Raw genomic sequence first — 17,652 nt, 5'->3', positions numbered from 1 at the left:
TCCTCATTCTTTATGAAATAAGTAAACAAGCATCAGTGCTGCAACTGGCTTCAATGCACAGGTTTAAAATGGACGTCCAATTGACCAGCTAATGCTGTTCTCTCTTTACTGCTTTTACTCTGCAGTGTAGAGTTTTCAAATTTCTGTCAAGGATCTTTATTAAGAAAAAAAACAATCCCTCAGTTTATCTGCATGACACTGAACTAAAGAATACATACATACCCCCACAGGCCTATTTTGGTCTAGATTAAAAACGTTCCCCTCCTACTTATTAAGGAAATATTCCACGCTGATATCAAAAGCGATACTGGAGAGAGCAAAAGAGGGGTGTACAGAGGGGTGGGGTGTATTATAGGGAGAAGGTGACAAGTATGTCTTCCATTTATAACTATATAGTCCTGCTCCTTTTTTAAATTAAAGCAGTGCTCCATACTCCTTATGTCTTACAGCTACAACACCATGGCATTACATCTGTATGTCTCTGGTGATTCCCTTGGGCGGAGAGAGTCTAAAGGTTATGCTGGTTGAAGGGATTCAAAACGCTTGCAAGCTGCAACACTGCAACTGGCTACCCTATTCCAAAGCCTTAAAATCCACCTGGTGGAAAAACAGAAATGCACACACATCATTAGGAGAGTGAAGTTTTCTGAAATTTAATATCGAGCAATATTTGAAGGTGAAAGGAAGGAGGAGGGGGAATGGACAACTGTTCAAATTTAGAAGAGGAAGAAAAGAACAGAGAAGGCGTGAATGAGTATTAGGGGGTAATGAGAAGGAAAATAAGTACCGAGAAAGGAGAAAAGGGGGGGAAAGGCAGTGGGAATAGAAGAAGGGAGGAAGCTGAAGGAGTAGGCAGAAGGGAATGAGGAAGGAAGAAGAGAGGAGCAGGGAAGCTCCCCTTCCTGCCTTCCTCCCTCCCTCGAGAGCCGTGACCAGCTGGCAGCCTCGTACAGCAGGCTCAGACCCTCCCATTGCTCAGGCCTTCATCACCTGTCTGGGACCAGGCACTCCGCTCCCTGCCCTTCCCGCCTGCCCTCCGCGGCGCGGCGGGGCCGAGGGGGCCGGCCGGGGGGCGCGGGGCCGCTGCCCGCTCCCCACGCGGCCCCAACCCTCCGAACTGGTTACAGCCAGCGGCCGCCGCGCCGGCTCGCCGGGCTGCAGCCGCCTCCTCCCCCCGCTCCCCTTCCGCCTGCCGGGCCGGCCGCCCCGCTTCAGGCCGGGCCGGCTCCCACGGGACCGCATTCCTCCCCTCACCTCGCGCCGTCGGGATCCGGCTCCTCGGCGGCGGCGGGAGCGGCAGCATTCCCGGGACGCTCTCTCCACGCCGGCGCCCCCGGCGGCTTCCCCTCCCCGCGGGGCTCTCTCCGCTCTCCGGCCCGCAGCTCCCGAGCGCTCCCGGCCGCCGCAGCCCCGTCCCGCCTCTCCGCTCTCTCCCCGGCGCTCAGTAATGGCGGCCGCCGAGCCTCCCCGGCTCTCGCTTCGCTGACGGAGTCTCTCTCTCCCCCTAACTTTACCTCAGCAGCTTCCCTCCCCTCCCCCCTCCCTCCCGCCGCCGCGGCTCAGCGCGCGCCCGCCCGGCCAGCTGCGCGTGCGCGGGAAGGCGCCTCTTCCTGCTGCCGCTGGATTCCCTGGGAAGCCTGGGAGGGCGCGCGCGGCCGGCACCCAGCTGCGCGCGCACGCGCGCCGCCCCGCCTCCCCCCTCCTCCCTGGCCCGTGCGGGGGCGCGCGCGGCGCGCGCCCGCTCTTGCTCTGGTGGCCGAACGAGTAGCGCGGGGAGCCGGGAGCCTTGGGGATGCGGGTTCGAGTCCCGCCTCGGGCAGCGGCGCAGCGGCGCAGGCCGGGACGCCGCGGTGCCCCGACGTGAGAGCGGCTCCGAGGTGTGGAGGTGGCCACGGGCTTGATCCCGGGCCACCGGCTCTGTCCGGTGAGAGCCAGCCTAGGCTGGGGCCTACCCTAAGCGTACATCCAGCAGCGATGACTCCAAGGGAGGAAACTGGCGCTTGACTGGGATGGAATTAAAAGACGCCAAAATGCTGCTTTGGCCAGCCCTGTGCCCCCAGCTCCTCTCCTGCCCGGCCGCCTATAACTTCTCCCATTTCCCAGGTTTGGCCGGTGTAACACAGCACTTCTTTCGATTGTTAATCATTAAAAAGAGAAAAAGCCCTGCAGCGGAGCTGCTTGCAGCCACCAGGTGAGACACCCACCTTTATGGGACAATGCGTAGGACACGTCCACAGGGCACACCTGGCTCTGCACACCCTGGGAACCACTGTAGGACATCCCTTCACAGGGCACACCAGGCTCTGCACAGCTTGCAGTCATGTTAAGCAACCCAAGGCAGCACAGGCACTCGAAGGGTCCCCACACGGCTTGCAGGAGGTGAAATCCCACTCTCAGAGCCCTCCAGGGCTGTACACAAACCCCAACCCCACAGGGATGTGGCTGAGGAGATTGGTGCTCCTGCCTCTGGAGCTGGGTTTCCTCAGGCAGTGGCAGGGAGGCATGGCACATATAAAAGAGCTGGTGAGCAGGTGCTAATCTATTCTATCCACCACAGGCCACGGGACATCTGTGGTCATCATGCACATACACCTTATTTCTGTGCATGCAGAAATGCATATTCTGTGCATCATTTATTACTAAAGATCGTTTATATGTATGCATACAAAGGAACAAATTAATATTTTACTAGCAACCTCATTCTTGGCACAGTCCAAGTTTTGAATGTTATATTTGTAATCATAATATTTAATAACAATATGGTTCATTCTGTGCAATTTTACATACTGTATGCACATCTTAAAGTTTTACGTCTGAAAATTAGGAAATTAAAAGATTTACAACATCAGATCATTCCTAAAGACACATTGCCTGTAAACTTGAATTTTTGAGAAAATTCTAAATTGCTAAACCTTTTTGTGTTAAATTTGACCAAACAGCCTAGCGTGCACACTGCCTTACACAAGAATATTTGTAGAAATACTAATCTTAGGTAGATCCACATTAAAAAAATGTTAAATTATTTGACATTGTAACTGCAGCATTTACTCAAGAGTTTTTGCAGTCCAATCCTAATTTAAAAAAATAAGAAAGAAAGGACAAAAAAGCAAGTGAAACAAGCAGAAAACCAGAACTTAATTTTGAATTACCTGATTTTGAGGTTTGTTGGTTTCCTTTTTTTCGGGTTGGGGTGGGTTTTGAAAATAGACACTTTGGAGTACTAAAGTCCCATTTCATACTACCAGAATCAAAAGCTTATATTCATATGATAAAAAAAGACTTTTGAGATTTCTTAGCTTAACACAAATTTAAAGGAAATCTGTATCCTTCTGAAACTCTGCTTAGGTACTAATTACTGTAAACATTAATATTAGAAAATTTTGGTAAAGCTCCATCATATAGGAGATCTCTCATGTAGGAATTGATTGTAGAAATTAGTTTGATCCTGATTTTAATTTAAACAAAAAGCTCAGTAAGGTGAATAGGCTTGGGAATAGCAGGAAGTTTTTCTCAGTAAGCTCAACCCTGAAGCGTCCAAGGCCAGCGAGGAATGCCTCAGCTGGAAACAGCTGGCAGGATCATTGGCTGCATGGGGTATGGAGGGAACCTCTTCACAAGGATAAAGAGCGGCCAGGTTAAAGGCAACAGGTACCAGTGGTTTCCTGTGATGGTGCCCTGGTAAGATACACCACCAGCTCCAAAAGCACTCTTTGCTGAAAGAACAGGCTTTCAGGCAGAATTAGATTGGCTAATTCTTCTTCCTCTGATCCTAAATAGTCCTCCAAAAATTAATATAACACAGGAAGACTGTAAAGCCAGAAATTGATTTTCATGTAGATTTCCTCAAATCAGATCACCATAATCAGAGGACATCTGCTGTGCAGAAGCTCACTTTACTTATGGCCTTCCAGGAAGCATGCAAAAGTTCTGCCAGGCTGCAGCAGGCATCTTGCTATGGTATTGCAGAGCTTATTAAACCCCTTGATTTTGCATAAAGCTACAAGAAGTCAATAATTACGTCAAATGACCCAACAAGCAGGGTTCTAAACAGATTCATGACAGAGTGGTTTTCCTAGACTCTATTAAAATTTATAAATCTGCAGTTTAATGTTAACTATTTTGGGTAGAGATACACCCATAGGTCATTTCAGATGCATATTAAAAAGACATGCAAGGTTTGTTAAGTTTCAAAGGGCAAGTGGTGAGAAAATTACAAATCCATGAGAAAACAGATAGTTTTATGCCTTTATGAGGGCATAATATTTAGATTTCTAGGGCTACTTAAAGATTTTATGTCACTAATGAAGTAGTAAGATAAATGAAAGCAACTCCATCCAGGTATTTTAATATAAAATTTTATTAAAATTGTTCAGAAACATTTCTGAATATTTTTCAAAATAAATATTTTTAAAAGTCCTTTCAATGACTGAGTAGAATACAGGAAGCACAGTAACTCAGAGAAGGCATAAAAATAAACTATAATAATAAAAAACAATTCATAATTTAGGTAGGTTAGTGTTTTGTAAATTATACAGAAAGGCAGTTCAAAGAAATGTTTTAGTAAACCTTCAGAAACTCAGAAGAAAGTCATAAATTATTTGCAACATTTGTTATTTATAATGACTATTGTTAATTGAGCCTTTCCCTGTAGCAGATTTCCCCATAGAAATATCCTTATACTTTAAGGGCTGATTATAAACACAAATAAAGTAAGCACTTGGTATATCTCTAGTAGCCTTGCACATCAATTCCTCTGATTCTGGTGATCTGAAGCCAGAAGGGAAGCAAGTGCACATCTCCTCCTGCTTCTGGAATTGGTGGATTTTAAACCACAGATGAGCAGTGCACATACTTCTCATGGGTACAGCATTTTCCTAATTGCCCTCACTCCCACATCACTGCTTTCACTGCAGCACTTGGAAGTGCAAAACAAGCAATCTTACCAGTGTAGTGAACCAAAAATCAATGTGCTGTTGGTGGCTGCAGAACATGAAATCTGCACATATTATTTTACTACAAGCTGCTTTTCAGACCTCTTCCCCAGCATCCCTCATTAAACAGGAGAACTGCCAGGTCTGTCTCACTTCAAGGGAAAAGGACTGTTTTGCATAAAGTTTAAGAATCAGTGTTACAGCACCTTCTTTCTGAGAAGATCTTCACACACTTTGAAATTGTTCTACTATCTATGCTCATGTTAATTCATTGTGCTCCATGTAAAAACACTTGTATACAGGAAGAGAGGGAAAAATAGAAGCATAAATACTCACACCATCATATCATATTGTTAAAGAGAGCCTGTTTGGTTTCTAAAAGGAATCATTTAGATAAATGCATTTACTTACTTAGAGACCCACATCACTGCATAATTCCATGGCATTGAAGGGAAAGCTCACCAGCATTACTGGTTTTCTGATCATCAGGACACTGACAACACAAGGAGCAGGTAGAAAACTTAACTTTCTTTACCTTTCTCCTACTCCACCCTTGTTTTAGTTTGAGGGCTCAGGTTTTGGGGTTGTGGTTTTTTAAATAAATATTTCATTAATTTTTTTAATTAAATACTACATTGATCACCGTTTTTGATTAATTTGGATCATCTATCATTTCAAAAGAAACATCAAGAGCATGATTAGTGATTGCAATAAACCTGGCTTGTGCAAAATCAATCATTCACATAATTCACACATTCAGTATTTTGTGCTATGAAGGCCTGCTCTTTTCTAAGCCTTGCTGTTTTCCACTCTGCTAGTATGAACCCCATGACTTGTAGGGTCTGGAAAATCCCAAATGTGTGCAGAAAGATCTAACAGAGCATGAGAGGGAGACTGAGAAAAAATATAGAATCCATAATTCTTCTTTAAAAAATTAACTGGAAAAGAAAATTAGCCAGATACCTTACATGTATTCATTAGTTCAGGAGAAGAAAGAAAAAAAAACCAAAAAAACCCCACAAAACTTCCAGAGTAGGTTTAGCACTTACATACATATATATATATATACATATATATATATGTATATATATATACACTAATGAAACCTGAACACTGAGGAGTGATTATCTGGCTCAGAGAACATAGAGGAGGAAACAGAGGATTGTTTCAGTTTATTTCACTTATAATGAGGCACTCTTAATTCTTGTCCCAAGCCCCTGACTGTTCTAGCCCAGCCTTACGGAAGCCTTGGCCACAGCAGAGCACCAAGGCACCCACAGCACCCTGCAGCCTTTGCCAGCACCCCCCCAGCATCCTGCCCAGCCCACAGAGGGCCCTGCTGCCAGGCTGGGTGCCACTTCCTACAGACTTATGGATGATACCTCATTTCAGTACAGGCATCAGTCTGATGAAGGGAGAGGATAGATTTGTATGAACAACGCCTCTTCTGTTGCTTGCTCGCTCGTTGAAATCAGTGAGTTGAAGCACTGGGAGCTGCTGAGAAGAGATTACACTTATCACAGGTGAACCAGGAGAGGGCTGTGAGAAGAAGATACCAGAAAATACTCATGGGGTCAAGGTCATAGAGAAGGCTTGCTTCTGCTATCACCATGTCTCCCTGTGAGCTTTCAGACAGCTCAGGCTTTTCTGTTTAGAGGCACATTGGCTATAGAAGTACAGGGAGAAGAGAGATTTGAGAGTGAGAAGGTTTTCTTGATTGCTTTCTGCTAAGTAATTAGTATTGATATGTTTTTGTTTCAGATGCCTCAGGGATAATAGAGCTTTAGGAAATGGGTGGATTTCAGTTGCCTGTTTGCTTTACAGCTATAACTGAGAATTTCTTTTTCTAAAAAGGGGGGAAAAAAGGTGCTAAATGTGCCTCAGGAGAGGTGATGGAAAATATTATGACACTAGTCAAGATGATTGCAAACACGGTGAGGCTGAAATGTGTTCAGCTGACCTAAGCATGAATAATACATTGCTTCATTTGACTACAATATTTCTGGTCAAATTCTGAACATAACAAGGTGATTTCAATAACCAACTTATTGTACTATCAGATAGTAACAGTTTAGATGTTACAAGAAAAAGATGCTAAATACTACATTTCTAAAGAAACTGTACTAAGCATTGTGTTTTAAAGCAGTCTTTCTTAGAGGGCAAGCACTTTTCCTTCTCTAATGAAATGTTGTCAGAGACTAGTTTTTTTAGTATCAAAAGAAGAGAAGATTCCTCCAAATTGCAATCATCAGAGGAGATTTAAAGGTAACAAATGCCTAGGAAAGGAGTAGGGAGTATGCTCATTTTAGCAACAGATTACAATTACAAAGTGATCTCACCATTGATCATTAATTTCTACTATTGCAGCTATCCCTGTAAAGGTATTTTACTTATGTAGAAATTATCTTAAATAGTTAATCTAACACATAGAAAGAATATTCACCAACTACCAAGCTGCAATAGTTCCAAGACAAATTACAATTATAGGACTGTATGTGCTTGTGTCTTCCCTCCCCACATGTAAAGGTAGAGATAGGAAAGAGATATGTGGAAAGAGCAGTTGAATCTTGCCTTAAAGGCTGGAGAGACAGAATAGGCTTTTCTTTTGTATATGCATCTGGATCCTGGGCAAAGGCAAACAAATATCTCTTCTGGAAATCTACTGTTTGTGCATATGTATTCTGGTTTTTTTCACCAATATAGTATGTGGCTCTTCTATTTTTATTTTTTTTTCAGTGTGAAGAACACAAAACAACCATTATTTTCCTAATAGGGACTAATTGCCTTCAATAAATACAGATCTATATTCTTTTGCCCAGTGTTATGAATCCAGTATTCAGTCAGGTGCAACAACATTAGGAGAGTTCAGACTGAAATCGTAGTAAGTTACTAAAACAGTAAACATTTACTTCTAAAACTTGGATTCTAAGCTATGACTCTGAAATGGGTCCTATATGCCTATGACAATTACTTTACATGCTACATTAAAACACATATGCATGAAAATAGTCAGTTGAGCAAACATGTCTTAAACATGTCTTAAAAGGTGTTGCCAAATAAAAGCCCGAGTTATTATCCACCTACAATAAACAGGAAAAAGATCTTTTGTTGTCATTGTAAGATGAGTTAATGGATTCATGTGAACACATTTAAATGCAAATCAAAATTTATTCATGTAATAGAATTTTTGACATTATGGTATACTCATCTCTTTTATTTTCAAGGTAATTTCTGCCCAAATTTTGAAGAAAAAATTGCAAAACCTTTGGATTTAAATCCTTGGTGTGAAGAACATGCTTTGGAGCTGGATAACACTGAAGAAATACAACTATGGATATCCTCTGGAAACCTATTGTTCCTGCACATGAGTTCCATTTTTTGACCAAAAATTTATGTGGCTCTTTAGCCTGCATGAAGAATGCAGAACAGCCATGTCTTCCTAATACATGGTAATTGCCTTGAACAGATCCTCAGTTCTCTCCTTTTGCACTCTTTTGGTATCAATTCAGCATAACAGGCCTGTTCTACCCATTCTCCCATCTGCAGATTCTACACACTGCAATCAAGACAACTAATCTAGGGAGTAGAAATAACTTAAGCACATATACATTTATGGAAGTTATCCCAATAAACAACAGCATAGACATTTTTCTCATTTGATATCTGAAAAGCATGAAAGTGGTCCTTTCATATGTAAAATCTTAAAATACCTATCACTTATAAAAGTTACATATTTACCGAGCTAACATGACAATCAGTGCTTCCACTGCAAGCTTTTTTCCCTGCCTCCCTGCCTTTCCAGTTACACACGCGTGTGCACGCTCACACAAGGACCACGTCAAATGGTCCAACAACTGGCTGAAAGGCTCTGCTAGCAAGGTTTTGTTGCTGAACAGCTGCTCTCCTCCTTTAGCGTATTCATGAGCCTGCCAACTTCTTCCTTGTCTGACAGTGAATCTGTTGTGCACATGAAAGAGGTGTGGCACTCCTCTCTGTCTCTGAACACGTGAATAAGAGAAAATACGGTGTTTGCTAAACACTAGGTATCATTATTGCCATTTTGTTTTCTTAAAATCTAATCCTTCTTTACCAAGTTTTGTCTTTATAAGACTGAAAGAAAAACAATCGTGTCAAGTGATAGATGTATTTGTGTATTAGACACCTTATTACATCAAAATACTAATATGGCACAACATTACTTTTGCAATTAGGGGGATTTTTCTTTTTAGTAAAACAGAAAATTCAACACATTTCAATAATTCTGGGTGCTATGAGATACATCAAGCATTTAAACTGTATTCATAACTTTAATACAGGCTTTCTTATGTAAATAATTTTAATTAGAGAAGCTACGATGATTATATCCTGTTATAAAAGCAATATGTTTTTTTAAAATCAGTCACTCTTCAAAGATCACGTGTCTGAAATTTTGTGCACTATAGCTATAAGGAAAAGTAAGTACATTCCTTGAATTCCTGCTCACAAAAGTCATCTCTTCTCCTAGGATGCTCCTTTAAACTTCTATTTTGCCTGGCAAACAAATCAGATTTTTCAACAAAAAGAGTAAAATTATGCAGGAAGTGGTTTACAGAATGAAAAATTTTAATAAATATTATTTGCTCATAAAATAAATGGAAGGAATATCAGAATTGCTAAATGTAATTTAATACAGTCCAGAAGTGAAGTGATTAATATTTTATAGAAATGTCTGTATTTCGAGACACATTAATCACACAGATTGCATTCAGAAAACTGACTGGTTGGTTTTGCTCTTTGCTTTAAAAAAGAACATTTATTCTCACTTTTCTAATAGTATTTTAGCTTTGTCTGAAAAATAAAAATAAGAGTTCATTTCTATTTCAAGTTAAATGCATTACTTGAAGGACTTAAGGAGTTGATGGGACAGTTAATGGTTGCCTTGTTTCAGAAGCTTGCCAGCAGCAGGGCAGGCCATTTTTGCTGAGAAATACCCTACAGGAATCCATTAGTGCCCTTGGTCTCAACTGGGTTCAACTAAGTCTGCTGTTTAGCAAATGGGATGTTTGCCAATATCTCCACAAGGATCCGAATTTCTCCCATGATGCACATATTTGATTCATTAATATAATAAGATGAAAGAAGTGTGTGGCAAATAAGATGCTCAGCAGAGCTGAGCCAAACCTACATCTAGGATACGGATAGAAGAAGAGCCCTTTCCCAGGTACTTACAAGGTTCCCCATCTTACATGGGGTGTGCAACCCGTTGTGGCCAACAATGGAATAAAACAACTCTTTTTCCACTGTCAAAAACTCTTTCTCCACTAGGAGAGGTAACTAGATTCTCTGGCATTTGCACCTTTGTACATCACACAAATTGTTGAATCTGCCTCAGGCTGTTAAAATTCCTTCCAAGAGTGCTCTGCAGAAGTTACTGTTTCTGGTCACGGAATGGAAGATGTATTAGTTTTGCTGTTAAATTGCTTTGTGGAATCAACTAATTGCTATGGGCCAGATTCAAAAAATATGAGTACATATACAAAACAACACAAACACATGCAGAAAACACCTCCCAACCCACTGTTGTCAGATCACTCTGTGTTGTATTGGACAGAGAATTTCCCCAGGAGTAATGAATTCTTGCCTTCTGTTCCAGTGCTGTAAACTATTTCAGTCCTTTTACTTTCCTCTAGCAATTGTCTGTCATGAGGTGGATAGGAAGACCAGTGTTTCAGCATCCTGCAGTCCAGCTAGTGCTCCAAATACAGTGCCAGGCTCTTCTTCACTAGCTTAAGAATCACATGAATCTTTCCTTCTACTCTGCCCAGTGGCACAGCTTCATCAGAAACATTTTCCTCCTTTCAATGGTTTGTTCTTTCTAAAAATAAGGAGTTTGAATAAAAGAAGTTTGAATTTTCACCATCTGAAGAGAAAAGGGGAAGACACATTGACCATACCTGCTTCTCTGTTCTCCTAGGTGACTTTCCACAGCACTAAGCTCTGTGAACTAAGAGGCACAGCCACCACCAAGGTGGCTTCCAAACTTCCTTTGGGCATCTTTACATCAGTTTCCATTCACCAGATGGTGCTCTGAATAGCAAAGCTCCCTGAATTGCTAAAGGGAAGCTGAGCATCTAGCCTGGTTTTGAATCGCATTCTTAGCACCAGGTGCCTTAAACTTACAAGCTGTACACCTAATTTATAGGTACTTCTGCCTTTTACTATGAATACTTCTTCATTTTTAAAGCTTAGATTTTCAGCTCAGATCCACAAACAAATTGTAATGCAATCTCTCAGGTTATTGTTAGGCTTCATAATTCCAGATCTGTAAAAGGCTTAGAAACCATCAGAAAAATTCACAGTACTCTTGCTATCATTATTTTTCTTTAAGATAATGCGTCTGAACATTACTAAGTGTTATCTTTCAACATATTGGTTAGTCTTTTGAGCCAAGTTCAACATGTAAAGTTTGAATATGTAGAGCATATATTTCAGTGACTACAGGGCCACAGCTTCTCCCCATGTGATGGGTAAAAGAAAATGACTTTAAAAGAAATAACATCCATCATTACTTTTCTGAGCTTTTCTTTTTCTGACATGCTCTTCAATTCCAGGTAGACAATGATTTAGTAGGTAGATTAAGTGATTTTATTAGGATCTGCCGTATGTAAAAAATGTTTTAAGTTTCTATTTGTACATGAAGTCTACAGTAAATAATACATAGAGACCCCTAAAATACAAAAAGTTGTAACATTGTAAATTATTCAGAGATAAGACAAAGCATTAATTTATAAAAATATTTCCTATTGCTGGGATTTTAAAGTGAGGTAGTTCAGCTGTTCAAAATCTCTTGCTTCTCCCCTCAATTAAGATTTTTAAGTGAGTTGATGTCACTTTTTATATACCTTGAAAATATTAAGGGGTTTTTTTATATGGTGCATTTTGGAAATAAATTAATGGAAAGGTAACAGAAATACAATTGTGAAGAACTGCTTGACTGTGAAGGTTTCCTCAGTTCATCCCCATACACTGAGGGTCCTCTGACTGCTTGCTGCTCTTGCACTTTAATATGTTGGCAGAGTCAGTGGAAATTGCAGAAGTGGTACTAGGGAAAGCCAGCACAAGGTAATGTAAAGAAACCTGCTTTTGCTGTAAATTAAACTTCCATTTTCATGAAAATAGATACAGTAGTTGCACTGATCACAACATACACAAAAGCCCTCTGATTGTCAAATCCAGGTCTTAGGAGCAGAACTATTAAATTCATGGATCAATCCATATTTTACAAAGGAGCAATGACTTAAAGCTACATGTGAAGTATTTTAACAGTACCATCAGACATCAGCTTGCAAATGACCACGAGACCATCCCTATCATAACATTTAGTATTATCATTTCATTTTAAAAGATCAGATGTTACTGGGGATGAGTAAAGTAAAGCTATGTTCCAAAGTTCTCCAAACAAATTTTAAAGATTTTTCAACAAGTATTTCTCCTAAAATGCTATTAAAAATCAGATTTCTAGTGGGATTGCTGATGTCCTTCAAGGATCTATGCTGAATAAAGAAAACTTACCTTAATAAAGGATAAACGTATCACAAATGGAATTTTTATTCTTGTTTTTTATCACCTCCAAAAATTATACAAGCCTGTAAAACCACATTCTGATACTGTCACTTCTAGCAAGTTTTACCCAGTATTTGACATTGACATAGTTTTCACAACTTTATTTTCAAAAATAGAAATAGTGAATGTCTCAAAAAAGGAAAAAAAAAAACTGGCTCAAGCATAGCCTGCCAAAGACGGCAGCCCTGAAGTACACAGAAAAGAGCAAAACACTTAACTGAAACTTTCTTTGAAGTCTAAGTAGGACAATGTCCTTTTATTTGTCAAAAAAGTGGTTAGCACAGGAACTTACTATCTCCTCATAATCTGCCAGGTAAATAGTAAGAAACATTTTCTACTGTCTCCAGATTCCTAGAAGAATGTGCATATTCCTTTTGTATGAGGACTTTTCAGCCATGATGTAGAAATGTGACCTTTTTTGCTACTACTTATGGTTTTTATCCAAGAATTGTTAAAACCTCCTGTGAGTACAAAATGCTCAGTTGCTGCTTCAGAGAGCATTTCACCTGGGATTCAGGCAACTGGGTATTTTTAAGTTCAAAGAATTTGTTCGTGCAGCCCCATGGCCTGGCAGCAGGGCTCTGTCCATGACCTACTGTCACAGCAACATTTGTCATGTTGAATTCTTCCATCTGCTAAGCCTGGATTGAGGGGGATCTCAAGGTGCACAATTGACAAGGCTGAGACTTTCTGGCCTTGCTCCAAGCACTCCCTGGCAGGCAGCAACCAATGGCTTCCTCTTCTTCCAGAAGCTACCTGAGATCAAGCTCCTGCACAAGCTAGAACTCTTCCACAAAAGCACAAAAACTACAGATCTTGCAACCTATCATGGTCTGACACTCCTGGTTTACAATTCCATGCCCAAAGCAATCTTGACAAGTCCCCGTGGTGGGGATAGCAAAGAGAGGTACAAAGTTGCCTTTGGGGCACTTCAGGATTCCTTCCTGCCAAAGATACCCTTAATAGCACATTTAGAAATGCATTGGAAATACTATATGTCATTTTAACATGCACTGGGGATCTGTCAGGAAGATGTGGAGATTGTACTTGAAAGGTCAACAGACCTAAACCATCCTTCTTTTTTAATCAGGACTTCTTTACCTGGCAAGAGGTGACTTAGAAAAAGGATCAAGGTTCATGGCAAATAACATCTCAGTACAGGTTCAGTGCACTGATCTAAAGTAATCTTTGTACAGGCAGGGGACTACCCTCAATTATCCACTCTATCTGACCCTGCTTTAGGCAGGACATTGCTCCAGACAAGGTCTAGACATCCCTTCCAAACAGCATGACTCTCCAATTTTACAAATACACATCAGTATAATAACACTGCTAGCTCGTCTGGACTCATGTTTGTAATGAAAGTACTAAAAAATCTATATGCCTGTTCAGAATTTGCATTCTAAATCAGAAAGGCTTTGGAAATGCATTTCAAGCTTGGACAAAAGTTTGAAAAGCCTGTCTTGCCCTGTATGCTTTACTTCTCCATCAGAGTAAGAGCTGTCTTGTTTATGCTCTCTATTTGTTTGCACTGGAGAAGACTTGTATAGTAAGGGACCCCTTAATCTAGCAATTAAGAGAATTCTCAAGTAATCAAGAGAATAGTGATTACAGGTTGATGATGTTTTTATTTTAGTAATCAATTCATTTGATGTGGTGTCTGTGCTATGAAAGGAGCTGAAACCAGATAATACTGTTCTCTGGTCTTAAAAAAGTCGATGAATCTGGCCAATACAATTCAACATCAGAAGATTCTCAGCAATCAGCCACAAGTGCTGAATCAGTTGCTGCAGGAGACTAGAGCAAGTGTTTCTCTGTTGTTGTTTTTACATCCAAAGTTCACCCTGTCAGAATCATATCTCAAGCTTTCATTTCCAGAAAAGAATGAAAATGGAACACGGTGCAGATAGGAAATCACCCAGAAGAGTAACAGGTTCATTTTGTGACTAAGCATTAAAATAGTGGCAATAAATATTTACAACAGACTAGTCCTGCGAAGACTTGACAGGCCATGCCAGCTGGAGACTTTGCTTCACAGCAGAGTTATGGAATTTCACACTCTACTTCAATTTATTCATGCAAAAATGACTACCATTACCATTTCACCACAGGACTTCATTGTATTTTACTGCAGATATTTATATTCATTTAGCTTTGTTCATTATTGTGACAGTGTAATGTATACTTTTGAATATATTAATCACAGCTGTAATGGGACATAAAGGAAAGAGAATATGTTCCTGTAATAATGTATTGGAAGTTTAATTTCCATTTAATATGCTCTAAAATCAGACAAATTATAGATACAAAGCATTTAATTAAACTGATTACTCTGGCTATATCCATTCCATCTCTTTTAACAGCTCACAGATGCACATATCATTTGCCAGACTCAGTCCAGTGCCCTGGCCTTGGCAAAGCCAATAATGATGTCCATCTCATGCCTTGGAAGGAGCACCATGACCTATCCCACAGGTCCATGCAATCTACAAACACAAGCTTTTATGCTACACAAGGTTCAGTAAACTGCTGCCACAGACATTGTTGTCCTAAGAGTAAGGATGACTTTTCTTTTGTGTTAAGTGGAAGAAAATTTGACAGAAAATAAACCCTCTTGCATTCCAGCTGGTCTGTAGATGTCAGAGTGGCTGGGCATCACTGGGCTTATGTTCTGTTCTTGTATTCAATTCAACACTAAGCAACAGAAGTGGAGAGCCAGTGTGGCAATGTAAGTCTGGTCATGTTCAATAAGAACTACCCCGATTATGGATGCACGAATAATGTGATGTGCTCCAAGCCTGGTTGTGACCAAAGGACCCTCACAGCCGGACTAAAAGTCCAGTCACATTCAATATCTCTCATGTCCAGGTGCAAAACAGTGTACTTTACTGAGCAACAGAAATGCTGGTTCTTACTGTATTGCTGGTCATATAATCTCTGCAGAAGCTCACATGAATACATGAAATATAAAGAGCAGAGCCAGTGACAAATACATTGAATTGCAAGATGACTATATAGTACTGCAAGTTTGACCACAAACACAAGTTTGCCTTCTGAATTTCCTGAAGAAGCACTCAGTATAACCAAGTGTTCAGGTCCCAGCCAATGAGCACAGGCATTCCTGTGGGAAAGGAGATAGGTACAGCCTTTCAACTGTCCCAGGACACAAAGGTGGAGCCCCCTGTTCCCCCTCCCCACTGAAGCTATATTTATATTGTTTTCTTTGAGGGACGAGAAAATGTAAAAAGTTTGAAATTGATGTCATTTCATGTTTAGGCAGAATTTTAGTGACTTTAGTCACATATAAAAAACATGTACATGTTTTTACTTCATTAGCATATGCAGGGCACGAAAAGTAACATGTATTTTTGAGTTATTGAAGCAAAATTCAGCACTTGGTCATTCCTCTGATCCTACATTGTTTTAAACAGAACAGGTAAACTGCAACACCTCCATGCTGATCCACCCTTTATTTCATGCCTCTTTCAGAGTGGTACACCAGGCTCCTTCAGTGCTTCTGCCCCTAAAGTGTACAGACACTTTTTCCCTGGCAAACTATAGCCAACAAATGCACTACTTCTTGCCAAACTTTGTTATTTTATATTGTCCGAACAGGCAACTCTTGTGATCATCCCAGTGTGTTTTATATAATCTAGATCTCCTTTTTTGCTGTCCTTCAGGCTCCACCCTAAAACTGAGGGGCAGCCAACCCTCATTAGGGCCATCCTCCACCTCCATCAGATGTCTAGGCAAAGGGGAGGGATTCAGCATGCCCTACTGATCCATACCTTCTCACAGAGGAAGAGCAGACCTGCATCTCTCTGTGTACCAGGCTTTAGGTATAGCCCAAAGTAGTCCCACCTTTGCAGAGGTCCAGGCATGAGAAAAAAAGGTAGCATGAACCATACAGCATTCCAGCCTTGCCACGGCCAGAAGTCTTTGTTAGCTAGTGCTGAGCCTGGACAAGGGTTAAACTTCCTCTCTATGGAAAAACTGAGGAACACACTTTCACATTTCACCACTTTAAAAGGTACACCTACAGCCAAGTTAGCAACCCAGTATAGGATGTCTGCACAGGGTGCTTCAGTATTTTCTCACTTTCAAGCGGCTCAAGTGCCATGAGCAGCTATACTAATCAAGTTCACCTTCTCCTGTCCAGGTATTCTGCTTGTTTTTACCGCACAAAGGTGACACTCCTTTCATGACAGCAGAGAGACATTCCTGATTTCAAGTTACCTGCCTGCCCTGAAGATAGTACAACTCTTGAACTATGGATCATGTGACCCTAACAAGTCAGTCAGGGTCCACACACCAAGTTACCAGCAGCACTGCCTTCCCAAACTTTCTTATTCTCAGACTATATACATTTGTGAACTAATGGAGTGCTTTACCAAGGACCTGACAGCATGAGGAGCTAGGAGACAAGTGGGGGGACATGGCCCTTATCTAAGCCTGGCACATAACCCTGCTGTTGTCCCTTTGCCTGAGATCCCTTCCACAGAAAAGGATGCAGCAGTTGCCAATTTGTCCTGCCGTCCCAGTGAGTGTCAGGAAAACCCTTTTTCCTTCCTAGAGTTATTAGATATTGTGCAGAGCCATACCTTGTTTAATTATAAATCAGTCAATGCAGAGGAGAAGTGACCAGAATGTGACCAAAACCATGAGTAGATAATCCTCAGGGGGAGTGATACTGTCTTGTGCCTCAACAAGTCCATGAGTCGAGCCAAAGCCAGAAGGGGGAGGTGCCTGGGACATTGTCTGTTTAGGGTGGGGAGGGCCTGATCAGAACCAGATCACGCCATGTAATCATAACAGAGTTCTGCCAGGTAATTGTTTACCAATCTGAATGGTGTGTTTGCTTTCAGCAGTTATGTAGAACAACTTGAACATGCTGCCATGGCAGCTAATCCAAGCTGGTATAGGAAGGGGAAGGAGGGCTGTGTGTATAAGTCACTTGCAGATGCCTGGGAAGGTCTATGTCCCTTGAGAAAGAAATGCTTTCCAGTGTATTCATAAACTAACTGGACACAGGACTCAGAGGTATGCTAAGTTTGCTGATGAAACAAAGTTAGGAGGAGCTGCTGACTCGCTTAAAGGCAGGGGGTCCCTGCAGTGAGAT

General features: G+C 41.2%; 1 protein-coding gene across 2 annotated transcripts in view; it reads right to left on the bottom strand.

Moving 5' to 3' along the window:
- Positions 1-1,572, bottom strand: part of ARHGAP5 (Rho GTPase activating protein 5) — a 47,183-nt gene extending 45,611 nt beyond the window's left edge. The window contains exon 1 of one of the 2 annotated variants that reach the window (XM_086894833.1): positions 1,255-1,572. The gene's annotated coding sequence lies outside the window, so the exon portion shown is untranslated. The remainder of the gene's footprint in view (positions 1-1,254) is intronic. The other variant, XM_086894835.1, reaches the window with a different exon arrangement.
- Between the last annotated feature and the right edge of the window lie 16,080 nt (positions 1,573-17,652).

Source organism: Cyanistes caeruleus, chromosome 6, assembly GCF_971803275.1.
Source record: "Cyanistes caeruleus chromosome 6, bCyaCae1.hap1.1, whole genome shotgun sequence".
Classification (NCBI taxonomy): Eukaryota; Metazoa; Chordata; class Aves; order Passeriformes; family Paridae; genus Cyanistes; species Cyanistes caeruleus.
The sequence above is the reverse complement of the archived record's forward strand: the minus strand, read 5'-3'. Positions and strand labels throughout refer to the sequence as shown.